Below are 13,140 nucleotides of genomic sequence, written 5' to 3'. Positions count from 1 at the left end.
CTGTTGTGAGATTTGGAATGTTAGCCTTGGAGGAGATGGATTAGTGAGGAGAGTAAGAGTGAGATAATCAAAGGTGCACAGTAAATTAAATGTAGCCTATCACACTGTATGTTTTTATGGGAGGCTTGATATGGTAAAGTCTGAGGTATTGGGCTGAAGCTATGTATTCTAGACATAATTAAGAGTCTAGCTAAGCAGGGTCATAACTAAGGCGGGGCAAGCAGGGCAGCCGCCCAGGGCCCAAAGCCAAGGGGGTATGTAAATATGATGGGAAATGGTAGGGGGCGCAAATATGCTTGCTTGCCCTGAGAGCTAAAATGCCTAGTTACACCACTGAACTATTTCATAGGTCTTCTGGCTTTTCCAAATCTCAGTAAACCTGAAATTTCTCAGGTCATTAGTTCAGCAGGCGAACCTGGCTTTGTGATATTTTAAAAAATTAAAATAAAATGGCTGAATTATTTATATTAGAAAACCACATGCATAGTTACACAATGGTCATTAAAACAACTCTGAAAAATAGGATTAAGGATGGTATTAATTAAGCACATTTTTTTATGCTAATTAAACTATGAACTTTTATTAGTTCTAAAAATTGTATGGACCTTTCTTATAGAATCTCATTACTTTGGGGCTAAAGATAACATATAAAGATGGTGTAGGAATTTCTCCACACAGTCAGCTTTAAACAACTGTATCCCAGCTCTGTTCTTGAAAGTTTTGTGGTCTGTACAGCTTCAGCAACAAGAGAAGCTGACAGCTTCAATCAATGCACAGTTCAGTAATCTCAATGTTCACAACTATTTAAAGAAAAAATAGAAAACAAGTTCTTATTACCACCACCTTTGCCTGTGCAGAACTAACTCATAAAATGGCAGTTCAGATCCACTTTACTCATTGTAGGTGTGAGGTTTCCACTGTCTGATAATGGAACTCTAAGCATTATGTCTTAAATTATCATCAAAATGATTGTTTGAGCAGCGTTACTGTACAAGAGAGCACGCATGCCCTCTAAGATGCTGCAGGGCGCACTGATCAATTTCTCTTCTGCCAGACGCTGCAGGAAACTACATTTAAACTTGACAGACATTCACAATTTTGTTAGGTGTTCCTTAGGCAGGCTTCTGTTGAACAAGCTCCACTAGTAATGTCAGATAGATTATCTCTGAATCTCCTAGTGATTGTGTTTCTTCCCTCTTCTCCCCATCATTATGCTAGTAATGTAATCCATTCAAATCAGAGAATTCAAATCAATATGACTGCTCACTGAGCAAATCAGGGCATTGCAACAAAAATGACTGCTCACAGATTTTATCCACATTTGCAAATAACCATGCCACTTGAGGTGATGCAGATAACATGAGAATTTAGAGAACTTGACTCTTTGTTTGGGATTTTTTGGGGGTGTTCTTTTTAATCAACATGAATTTTTCAGTTCTTTTTTAATGCTATTTGACTTATTAATGTCACATGACTAATTTACTACTCTTTTGAAAGCATTTACTCTCATCTAAATTATATATAAAGTTGTACAATTTAAAAGTTTAATATTAAAACGGGTTAGAAATGCACAAAATGAGTACACCATGTTGGGTTTCAAATTGCCATGGAAAAGGAACAAGGTAATGTTTAGAGCAGCTTATTTATTTATTTTTAATAAATGACTGAAGTTTTCATTGAACTAGGATGGGGGTTCTCGGCCTTTTTCATACTGTGAACCTACATTAGCTGCTCACAAACTGTCATCCTCAGACATATCCAAATGCACCCATTACAAGTCTTTAAATCAAGATAGGTTGTCTTTTTAAAAGATCTGCTATCAAAGAAAAGTTATGGGCTTGATGTAAAAGTTACTGAATGAGGTTCTTTGGTCTGTCCTATGCAAAAGGTCAGACTAGATGATCATGATGGTCCCTTCTAGCCTTAAAATCTACAAATTTATGAAATCACTTCAAATGAGCCACCACTTCTCCCAGGGCTTCTTGAAGGCATCCTGAGTATCCATCTGACAGCTTATGGGGCTGCTCATGTTATCTGAAAAGAACTAGTTACAAGGAACTGAGAAAATACTCTTCAGTGATAAGGCAAAGATGAAATGGGAACAAGAATTGAATGTATTTCACCTTAGATTTCTCAGCATGTCAGAGGGATCAGCATTGAGGATCTTTCCATAATCAGATGGAAATTGTAAAATTATTCAGTTTCTGGGAGGAAGGTGAGAGATGAACTATTTGGGGATATTAGAGAGGAAGGTCGGTTCTTCCATCTCTGTGACATCCATCAATCAATCGCTTAACTGAAGGAAAATCACAATGTGGATAATACACATAGTTTACCCCCCACCTCTTCCCACAAACACATCACAAATGGAATTCACTTAGTACAGCTCCCTTTGACAGCCATGCAGCTATGGGAGTTGGTACAAGAGGAAGCTGCAAATTTTGGGTGAAAAAGCTGAGGAAGAAAGGGATAAATTTGGTAGTATGATGAACCCATGAGGGTGCTCTCACAAGCAGCCAATGCCATAAGCCAAGTACAGGTATAATGCCACAAGGGATGATGGGAATGGAAATGCTTACCCAGCACTCTTACTGTTTGTTAAAGGGTGTAGCTTGTGCTCTCCCTAGTGCAGTTGTGCACCAGTAAACTGCTGTGTGGCAAATGGGACCACAATCTGTACAAGTGTCTGTGCAAACCTCTTCTGGAGCCCCGAATGCTGAAGTCAGCCCTAGCACCCATCCTGGAGCTTAGAGGGTGAACACTTTTAGTATGGCTGCATTGGTACAAGAATACTGGGGTCCCCTCCTCTTTTCATTCTGTGCACCTAGATTAGTAGATTCCAAGGCCAGAAAGGACCACTGTGATAATCTAGGACAGTGGTGGGCAACCTGCGGACCGCAGTTTGCCCACCACTGATCTAGATCACTTCCTGTATAATACAGGATTTAGAAGTCTGAATTTATGTAGCTTTAACTTTCAGCCTTTGGATCATGTTATCTTTCTCTGCTGGATTGAAGAGCCCATTATTAAATATTTGTTCGCCATGTAAATACTTATAATCTATGATGAAGTCGCCCCTCTTAACCTTTTCTTTGTTAAGCTAAATAGATTGAGCTCTTTAAATCTATCGCTGTAAGGCATGGTTTCTAATCTTTTAATCATTCTTGTGGCTCTTCTCTGAACCCTCTCCAATTTATTAACATCCTTCCTGAATTGTGGGCACCAGAACTGAACACAAGGTCATAGTGCCAGCAGCAGCGGTCACACCAGTGCCAAATATAGAAGTAAAATAACCTCTCTACTCTTTCTCAAGATTGTCTTGTTTATGCAACTGTGACATTCCAGGGTGAAATCCAGTCCAGTGAGGGGCTGTGTCACCCTTACTCTGCAACTTGGGGTGCCTCTCAATGCTTTGCTTCTGTAGTTCCCACATGTGCCACTCACAAACAGCCAAACAGCATGCAGGTCACTCCATCAGTGTCAGTGTATAGCCACAGCCCTTGTCCAGCAATTCTGACCTTAAAAGCCTGTCTGCAAACACCACCACATTCTGCCTTCCATCAGCCTTGGCAACTATTTGCAGGATAACCCCAATACACTCCCAGTCTTGGATTCCCTCCCCATCCCCCCAAAAAAACCTGTGTTCTGCACTATCCAGCCCTCTCCTGGAGTTCAGATCTATTAGATCAGTAGTTCTCAAACTTTTGTACTGGTGACCCCTTTCACATAGCAAACCTCTGAGTGCCACCCTCCCTTATAAATTAAAAACACTTTTTTATATATTTAACACCATTATAAATGCTGGATGCAAAGCAGGGTTTAGGGTGGAGGCTGACAGCTCATGACCCCCTGAGGAGTCCTGACCCCCAGTTTGAGAACCTCTGTATTAGATCCATTGCACCTTTAAGGGGATCAACATACAACAGTCTGCTGTCTTAAATGAAGTTATCCAAACAGTTCACAACACTGGATTAGTTTTAATTAAAGAATAAAACAAATAACGATAAAGAGATTTTTATTTAATGATAAAGAGAGTTTTAAGTGAGTTCAAGTATAAATAGGGCCCTACCAAATTCACGACTGTGAAAAACGCATCACAGACCGTGAAATCTGGTCTCCCCCGTGAAATCTGATCTTTTGTGTACTTTTACCATATACTATACCGATTTCACGAGGGAAACCAGCATTTCTCAAACAGGAAGTCCTGACCCAAACGAGGATTGTGGGGGGTTGCAAGTTTATTGTAAGGGAGTCATGGTATTGCTATCTTTAGTTCTGCACTGCCCTCAGAGCTAGGTTGCTGGAGAGCAGTGGCTGTTGCCCAGGCGCCCAGCTCTGAAGACAGAACCCCACTAGCAGCAGCACAGAAGTAAGGGTAGCAATATCATATCATGCCACCCTTATTTTTGTGCTGCTGTTGGCAATGGTGTTCAGAGCTGAGATCCTGGCCAGCAGCTGCCACTCTCCGGCCACCCAGTTCTGAAGGCAGAACTACCAGCATCAGCGGCGCAGAAGTAAGGGTGGAATACCAAGACCCCTGCCCCCTTCAATAACCTTGCAACCCCCCCCCCCCCCACACACACACTCACACACCTCCCACAACTCTCTTTTGGATCAGGACCCCTATAGTTACAACACTGTGAAATTTCAGATTTAAATTTATGAAATTTATCATTTTTAAAATCCCGTGACTGTGAAATTGACCAAAATGGACCATGAGTTTGGTAGGGCCCTAACTATAAGGCATCAAGTCAGAGATGGTTACAAGAGCAATAAAGATAAAACCTTTCTAAACTTAACAAACTTGACTTGGTTCAAGGTCAAGTTCTTATCACATGCTTCCAGCAACAGGGCTGACCAAATTTCAGGTCAGGATCTGCTCCCAAAGACTGTTTGGTTTATCATCTTAGGTGAAAGAGAGAGAGATGGATAGGGAGAGAGAGAACTTGGGGTGTTTTTGCCCCTCACTTTTGTAGCTCAGTTACCTTTTGAAATGTATTTTCCTGAGGGTAACAGCTAATTAAAGTTATTCAAGCAATCAATAAGGTGGCATGGTGTCTGGTGCTGACAGAGAATGCATGCTATTTCTTCTCACCTCTGTTTGCTGAAATGCAGATTTCCTTGTCTCCTGTCTTCCCACTCTCGCTGTCTGAGGACCCTGTTTACAACTTGTATGTAAATTAGATAAACACACATTTCTTTGTTTAGGACCTGCTTGACCTGACCGGTCCTACCTAATCTGGGCTATGTGGGTTTGAACTTGTGTCACCAACATCAATCGGGGGAATTAATAACTTAACATATAACGTTGCTACACACATTTTACTGTGATATTATTGACCAGCAAGTTATTAGTTTTCAAATAATATCACAGGGCATATTTTGTACAAAGATTAGTACAGTGGTGCATAGGGTGGAACTACAGGAGTGCATTCAGTCACAGCATTCCAGGATTGCATTAGCTCTTTTGGCCACAGTGTCACACTAAAGGCTCGTTCACCTGCGCATCTACCAATGTGATATATGCCATCATGTGCCAGCAATGCCCCTCTGCCATGTACATTGGCCAAACTGGACAGTCTCTACGTAAAAGAATGAATGGACACAAATCAGACGTCAAGAATTATAACATTCAAAAACCAGTTGGAGAACACTTCAATCTCTCTGGTCACTCGATCACAGACCTAAGAGTGGCTATACTTCAACAAAAAAGCTTCAAAAACAGACTCCAACGAGAGACTGCTGAATTGGAATTAATTTGCAAACTGGATACAATTAACTTAGGCTTGAATAGAGACTGGGAATGGATGAGTCATTACACAAAGTAAAACTATTTCCCCATGGTATTTCTCCCTCCCACCCCACCCCCCACTGTTCCTCTGATATTCTTGTTAACTGCTGGAATTAGCCTACCTGCTTGTCACCATGAAAGGTTTTCCTCCTTCCCCCCCCTGCTGTTGGTGATGGCTTATCTTAAGTGATCACTCTCCTTACAGTGTGTATGATAAACCCATTGTTTCATGTTCTCTGTGTGTGTGTATATAAATCTCTCCTCTGTTTTTTCCACCAAATGCATCCGATGAAGTGAGCTGTAGCTCACGAAAGCTTATGCTCTAATAAATTTGTTAGTCTTTAAGGTGCCACAAGTACTCCTTTTCTTTTTGCGAATACAGACTAACACGGCTGCTACTCTGAAACCAGTGTCACACTGGGAGCTCATGTTCAACAGATTATCCACCACAACCCACAAATCCTTTTCAGAGTCACTGCTTCCCAGGATAGAGTCCCCCGTTGTGTAAGGATCATCTGCTTTCTTTGTTCCTATATATACGTTGACATTTAGCCATATTATACGTTGACATTTAGCCATAGTATACATACGTATATGTTGACATTTAGCCATATTAAAAGATGTATTGTTTGCTTGCTTCCATTTTACAATCGATCCAGATCTCTCTGAATCAATGACCTATCCTTTTCATTATTTACCACTGTACCAGGAAGCCATAATTTGGCCCTTAGTGTACATACTGTATGCAGTGGTTTGGCTGTATATATAACTCATATCCAGGCAAATTAGTAGTCTGCTCTATGGGATGTGATTAGTAGAGCTCCTAGTATGGTACATTAACTCTTCTGAGCACTCACTGTGGGGCTGCTGGAGGACACTGCACTTGCCATTGACCTGTCTTCTCCTTCCCTTCCTTATTTGCAGATCTTGGACCCAGTATAGATCTCTCTGTAGGGCCCTGGGAAGAGGAGAGGTAAAGGGGGCATCCCTCCCTATGTGACAGTCCGTAGAGAATTTTTAAAAATTGCTTTCTTCTAACGCTGAAGCAGAAACTTAACTAGAATAAAGAAAACAGTATAATCAAGTCGCCCCCCTCCCCGTCTCTCTCTCACTGAAGAGCTGCTTCTTAGAACCTTCCCAGCCTCTCTCTCTGCTGCCTGGCTTCCAGCTGCAGATTTAAGACAACTATATGCACATCTGTGCTGCCCTCTCCCTTTTTTCTATATAAGCAATCTTTTAAAAAGAGTTAGTATTTTAAAACAAATTAAAGATTCAGGTGCTCTAACCAGCTTCACCTCTTGTACCAATTTGGCCACTTTCTGGCCTTGAGGAACATTTGGTACAGTTAATTCACCTGGATTATCAAATCCCAAAAGAGAGAGACTCCTGTTTAAGAGGTTTATGGCTCTTCTCAACAGGTTTATCTCCTTTAAAGCTATTGTGATAGTACTATTGCTACTGGAATCACAGAATTCAACTGGCTTTGGAAGCTAAGGTGCTGCTTATTTCTTCTATACTGAGTATCTTGATCAGTATCTACCATATAGGATCTTAATGTATCTCCTGGATCATGCTTGGTTAGGCTTCAGGCTGAATTCTGATTACTGAAAAGCCTGTGACCTCTTAGAATTGGTGTATCTAAGTTTCCTATACTTTTAAGCAAGGCCACTTGCTATAGGATGAAGATTTATCTCCAAATCTGTTCTGTTCTCTTAACTCATAAGCAGCTGAGCTGGACTCAATCCAGTGACTAATGTAGAAAGTTGCCCTATAAACTCAGCAAAGCAACAATGGATGCTTTGGCTGGAGGATTCTCTTCACAACCTGTACTGCTGTCTATTCCCTTGTGAGTGTGGGAGCTGGCAACAATGAAAGCAGCTTGAAATCATACTGTGCTTAAAATTCAGATCTGGCAAACTGGCTCATTGTCCGTTACTATTTCATTTGGAATGCCAAAATGAGAAAAGATGCCTTTTAACTTTTCTTGGCCTGTTTACTTTTGTGCCTAGTAAAAAATAGTATTTTTGTAAAGCTGTCTAGCTTCCTGGTAGTCTTAAAGAAACAGTACGTGCATCCTCACACATACCATCTTGCATATAGATCCTGGTGGGAAGCCTCTGACCCAATGACATTAAATCTCTAATCAATAGGGTCATATCTTAGGAAAAGCTATCTTTAGTATGCTATTGACAGGCAGTCTAATGGCCTCTTAATTTGTGTGTGTGGATGAACTAATTAGCAAGACTAAAATATGAACTAATCTTATATTTTCTGATAGTCAAATTCTCTGAGGGTTCAGAATTTGTCTTTATGCATAAGACAGAGTAATCAAAGAACCAGAGCTTGTTAAATTTGCCTTCATTAACACTGCATTCATTTGCCTAAGTAGTCTTACTCCTGCTGAGCTCACTTATGGATACATTTTTCCTGTTTGATATTTCTTCTGTTTCACCCCAACATCCCCCGTGAATTTTCAGAGTAGTAACAAGTCCACATTTTGTCACTTTTTATTTTTAATAAAGGTTTGCTTTTTTAATATAACCTCTGTTTGCTTTAGTACCATATGTCATGTATTATTGAAAGATGATCCTCATGTCACAGCAACTCCAACTAAGAGAACCAGGCAGTAACAACCTGCCAAACTTGTTCAGATTAGGCTTAATTCTGTAAGAATTTAACATCCTTACCATGATTCCCTCAAGGAGAGTGAAATTTATGCATATCGTCTTATTTTTCACCATTTTATGACAGAGTGTTATCCTTGACCATTTTCTTGCTTTGCTATAGCCCACTAATTAATATTTTGGACCTTTTGGATTGTCTTTGCGGATACAGACTACAGAACCTGTGGTTAACCTGCAAGCTTCTGTGATTTTAGTTACTACTGTAAGACAGAATCCTGATTCTTTTCTTCTTCCCTTCCAATTTTCAGTCCCCTTCTGTAATTCTGATCTTTCAATTAAAAGCTTCTGGCACTAAATCATTAATTCAGATTCTAATCCATTTCTGGCCTTTCGTGCGTACTAAAATCCAGTGTTTTAATCAGCTGCACCCTCTTAGCTCACAGCTGTTTCCTCAACTTTTGATATCTGGCAAATAAGTCCCTGATAAGACACTTTCTGTTGAGCAAAAATACCCAAGGCTACATCTGATATTTGACAGGATAATCCCTGAGTTTAGCAGTTCACATTTCCTTTTTTATATTAGAGATGTAGATTAACTTATTTTCATTCATCCTTCCATCACTGACCTCCACATTAGACTTTGTTCCTGACACAGTCCCCGAATTTTAAGGGTTTTTTTTTAAAAAGGAACTAAGACAATGCATAAAAATGGGACAAACACACCATTAGCAGTATAGCGTGGTACACTTTACACACACACTCTGTACTGATGAGGGTAGCAACTCTCCAGGGGAGAAAAGGTTGTTATTATGAGTGTTCTGTATTGTATTTGTCAATAGCTAAAAGATTAGGTGCCAGTAGATGGCACTCAAAAATATGATGTGCACTAGAAATGGTTTCTTCTATACAGCTCTTTACATCAAGTCTTAACAAAGGTGATCACCAAGCTTTCCCCAACCTCCAGCTGGGGGATACACTTTTTAGTTTCACGTGATGCTCCATAGTAGCCATGCTCATTGATACATCCCAGGAGAAATGCTAAATCAATGCATCTCCCACCTGGCCTATTCTGGCTAACCCTGCCCATTTTGTAGGCTGCACTGGCTAGTTCCAAATCACTGGGAAAGCTTTTTAGTTTCACTCACAAGCAATGGATTTCTTTCTACAGGAATGAAAATTGCCATTTCCCCAAGATAAGACATGCATGGTTTGTCTACTGCTGCTTATGTCATTCTCTTCCAGATAAATTTATTATGCTCTGTGGCACTAAGATTACAGAGCTTGGAAGACAGATGTTACTGCTGTATGTTGTTATACTGTGCCTTTCATCTGTAAATTTCAAAGGACCCCACAAACATTAAAGGCAGAAGACTTGTCTCCGATCTTTTAAGGGTGAATCTTTACATAGATCCTCTCCCGTCCCTATTGGTGAAATACACCCATCCTGCAAATTTCACACTTCTCTGGTACACAAGGAATGCCTAAGACCTGCATGTAGTCACTCTGCCATCCATATCCAGGTGCTGTGGGGCTTCTAGGTTGTGGAGGACTTTTGCAGGGCCCCCTGCAAAGGGGTGGAGTTTACTATGTGTTGAACTCCTGTTGATATCAATGGGAGATGAGCACGTGTAGAGAGCAGATTATTAGCGTTATGCAGATAACTTTGCCATGATAAACCCTCACAGCATGCTTGTGTGTTAGGTAAATGTAATAGCCACTTTACAGATGAAGTGAGCTGTAGCTCACAAAAGCTTATGCTCAAATAAATTTTAGTTTTTAAGGTGTCACAAGTACTCCTTTTCTTTTTGCGAATACAGACTAACATGGCTGCTACTCTGAAACCTTTACAGATGATAAACTCAGGTGCAGCAAAGTTAAGTGACTTGCCTAAAATCATTCAGCAAGGCAGTGACAGAGTCTCAAATAGAGTTTAGACGGCACAACTCCCAGTACCCCAGACTGATCACCCTCCCTCCCTGTCTGTTATGTTGCATTTTTAAAAAAGATTTATGAGATTAATAACAAGTATTTTTATGTATCCGTTTTTTTAATTTGCTGCTGAACCACATTATATAGCAAGAATTAACAAGGTAACCTCTGAAGAGGATAAATGTTAACTCAGTTTCCTTCTTCCATTTTTTATTAAAATAATGAGCACTCTATTGATGCACTAATGGTACATGTCTCATTTAGGTGAGCATCATGAAATCATACAGAATAAAGGCTTCAAGCTTTGCAGATGCAAATAGGGGTTTGTTGCTGATTCAAGTTGATTTTTTCTATTCAAATTATACCAACAGAATGTTATAATGGCTTGTAGCAGTAGCACTGAAAAGTATTACTATTTCCAGTAAATCCTGTTTTCCAAGATTTCAGAGGAGGCATGTGTTTCAAATGACATTAGGCTATGAACTGGGGACGTAATCAGCTCTGTTGCAAACGTCAGCATAATGAAAACAAACAAACAATAGTTTCAGCCGGTTTTAATTTAGTATTTACCACATAAAAAAAAGTTGACCATTTTTAAAAAAAAAAATATTTTTGTTAATTTATATGGAAATATTTTCATATATAAACAGGAAGATACAGTACAAATAATTAGGCCTACAAATACAGATTTTAGTCCAAACACATAAGGTGGTACCAGTCAGTCAAGTAGAACTGCTAGAACATGTGGAAAATTAAATGCCAAAGAAACATTTGAAAGTCTGAGCCCAGAATCCTCCAGGCCTAAACTGAAATTTTAAGAAGTGGAACCAAAGGCATCCAGTTCCAATGGAGTAAAAATTGTTTCTGTATTTAAAGACTCTGGTTTTAGAGGTGATTTTGTGTTGCACACGAAGCATACAAATATATTTTAAATTGTTTTCTGTTTTAACCAAAAAAATTTTACAATTAAATATGGCAGATAAATTCAATTTTTATGCTTTATTTAGCCCCGGTCCTACAAAGGTATCTACCCACACAAATTCTCACTGGATGTCATACAGGTGGAAAAGTCCATGCGGGCAAAAACTTTTGCAAGGTAGAGGCCTTGAAAAGTATCCTTATCAACTTCAATCTCAGTTTATTAAATGAACTAATACTTGCTACACTGATCATAGAAGTCCACCAGACCTGAGACAAGGAGATAATTAAACAAACAAAAATGTATTTCAAATGCTGCAAGACAACTTTAATGTAAGTAACTGTAATTATGCAATCTTGCTATTGAATTAACCCACAGAATTTTATCTGGTATGTACAACAAGGCAAGAATAGTCATACACAAAAAAACATTTTTACAGATCAAGGGCTTTAGCTCTTCTTTCTCTTTGATGTACATTTAACTCAGAAGGTATTTCTTCTGAGGAAGAATTTTGTATTTGTTAGCAGCTTACCATACAGAAGACTTTAAAGATGATCAGTATAATAAAGTGCATGTCTGTATAAAATAGATATAAATAAAATCTATTTGTTCTGCTTTCTTACTTTACAGTGAAAGGAGTGCAGTAGTTTAAAGTCACTGAATATACTAGTAATTTTTACTAATTGAAAAGCGGGAAACTGGTTGCTGTGCAAAACTATCAGTTGAGTAACATCTGGGAACACTAAAACTTTACATCCCCTAAATAATATTTAATTCCTCTGCTTAGTGAACTGTACAAAACACTCAAGATCTAAAGAATATGCTTTGATAACCCACCCCATATTGGGATAGAGGTAGTCTGAATTAGAAACTCCATCCTTTATGCAGCTCCGAGGGAGAGGTCATGGAGTTTCTTCTGCTTATCGGCAAAAATTCAGCATGGGATTTTTTTTTTTGAAAAAAAAAACAAACTTTAACAACAGATAAGAGACTTCATTCTTGTGATCTAATATTACAGTAAACATATCAAGAGCAAGTTAATTACCAACTTTCCCAGCCAAAATAAAAAGAAAGCTTTAGTAAGTGTAAGTTTATATATTTCTGGTCATTTACAAAAATTTTAACCTTTTCTTTTAAATTGGCAGCACCTTATCTTTAACTGAAGAATGATATATGAGTGCTACCAGTAGAAGTCAATGATATTGCTTGTATGATTGAGGATTGTGTTTGGAGAGGCAAATTTTAGCTGCTTCAGTATCTTCTAAAGCAAAAATATCATCACTGTGTAAATCCTTTAAGTTCTCAAGCGAGGCATAGAAGAATGTATTCGGTGTAATTTCTGATCTAGGTGAAACAAGTGATGAATAAAACCTGTTCAGGTTGATCTGGCAAAGGAAACTCCTTAGCTCCTGATTCTTTATATTGTGGTTGCTTAATGAATGAAGGTGACAACTCCTCCGGTAAATATTGTCAGATTATGAAAAGTGCTAGAGGCTACATCATCATTAAGGGATTCTGCAGAATAAGGAAAACTCACTAGAATTTCCCTTTTTACATGTAATTTTTTTGAAATCGATAATACTCCACCACCCATCTCTAGAATCATTAGTTGTATGATGGCAAAGAGCAGAAAGTTCAGGAAATGGCCAGTGGGGAGAGCAGCTCTTTTTGATTTGTCCTCCTCTTTGCTTCTGGAGGAAGAGGGCATTGAGTTATGAAGTGACTGGATGGAGAGAGCATTCTTTCTTCTTCTGGCAGAAGTAGCAGTGGAAGTTGTGGGTGACAGGCAGCAGAGAGCCAAGACCTACTGAGTACCTTCTGTTTTGAAAGACGGTGTAGATATTAGAGATTCATAGAACGAATGAAACACAAAACCG

The 13,140-nt window shown here is 39.1% G+C and overlaps 1 protein-coding gene across 1 annotated transcript in view; it reads left to right on the top strand.

Moving 5' to 3' along the window:
* The window catches only part of PCNX2 (pecanex 2), a 250,569-nt gene that overhangs the window by 138,352 nt on the left and 99,077 nt on the right, over positions 1-13,140 (top strand).

This window comes from Dermochelys coriacea, chromosome 3 (genome assembly GCF_009764565.3).
Source record: "Dermochelys coriacea isolate rDerCor1 chromosome 3, rDerCor1.pri.v4, whole genome shotgun sequence".
In the NCBI taxonomy this organism is placed as follows: domain Eukaryota; kingdom Metazoa; phylum Chordata; order Testudines; family Dermochelyidae; genus Dermochelys; species Dermochelys coriacea.
This window is presented reverse-complemented; position numbering and strand designations above follow the sequence as displayed.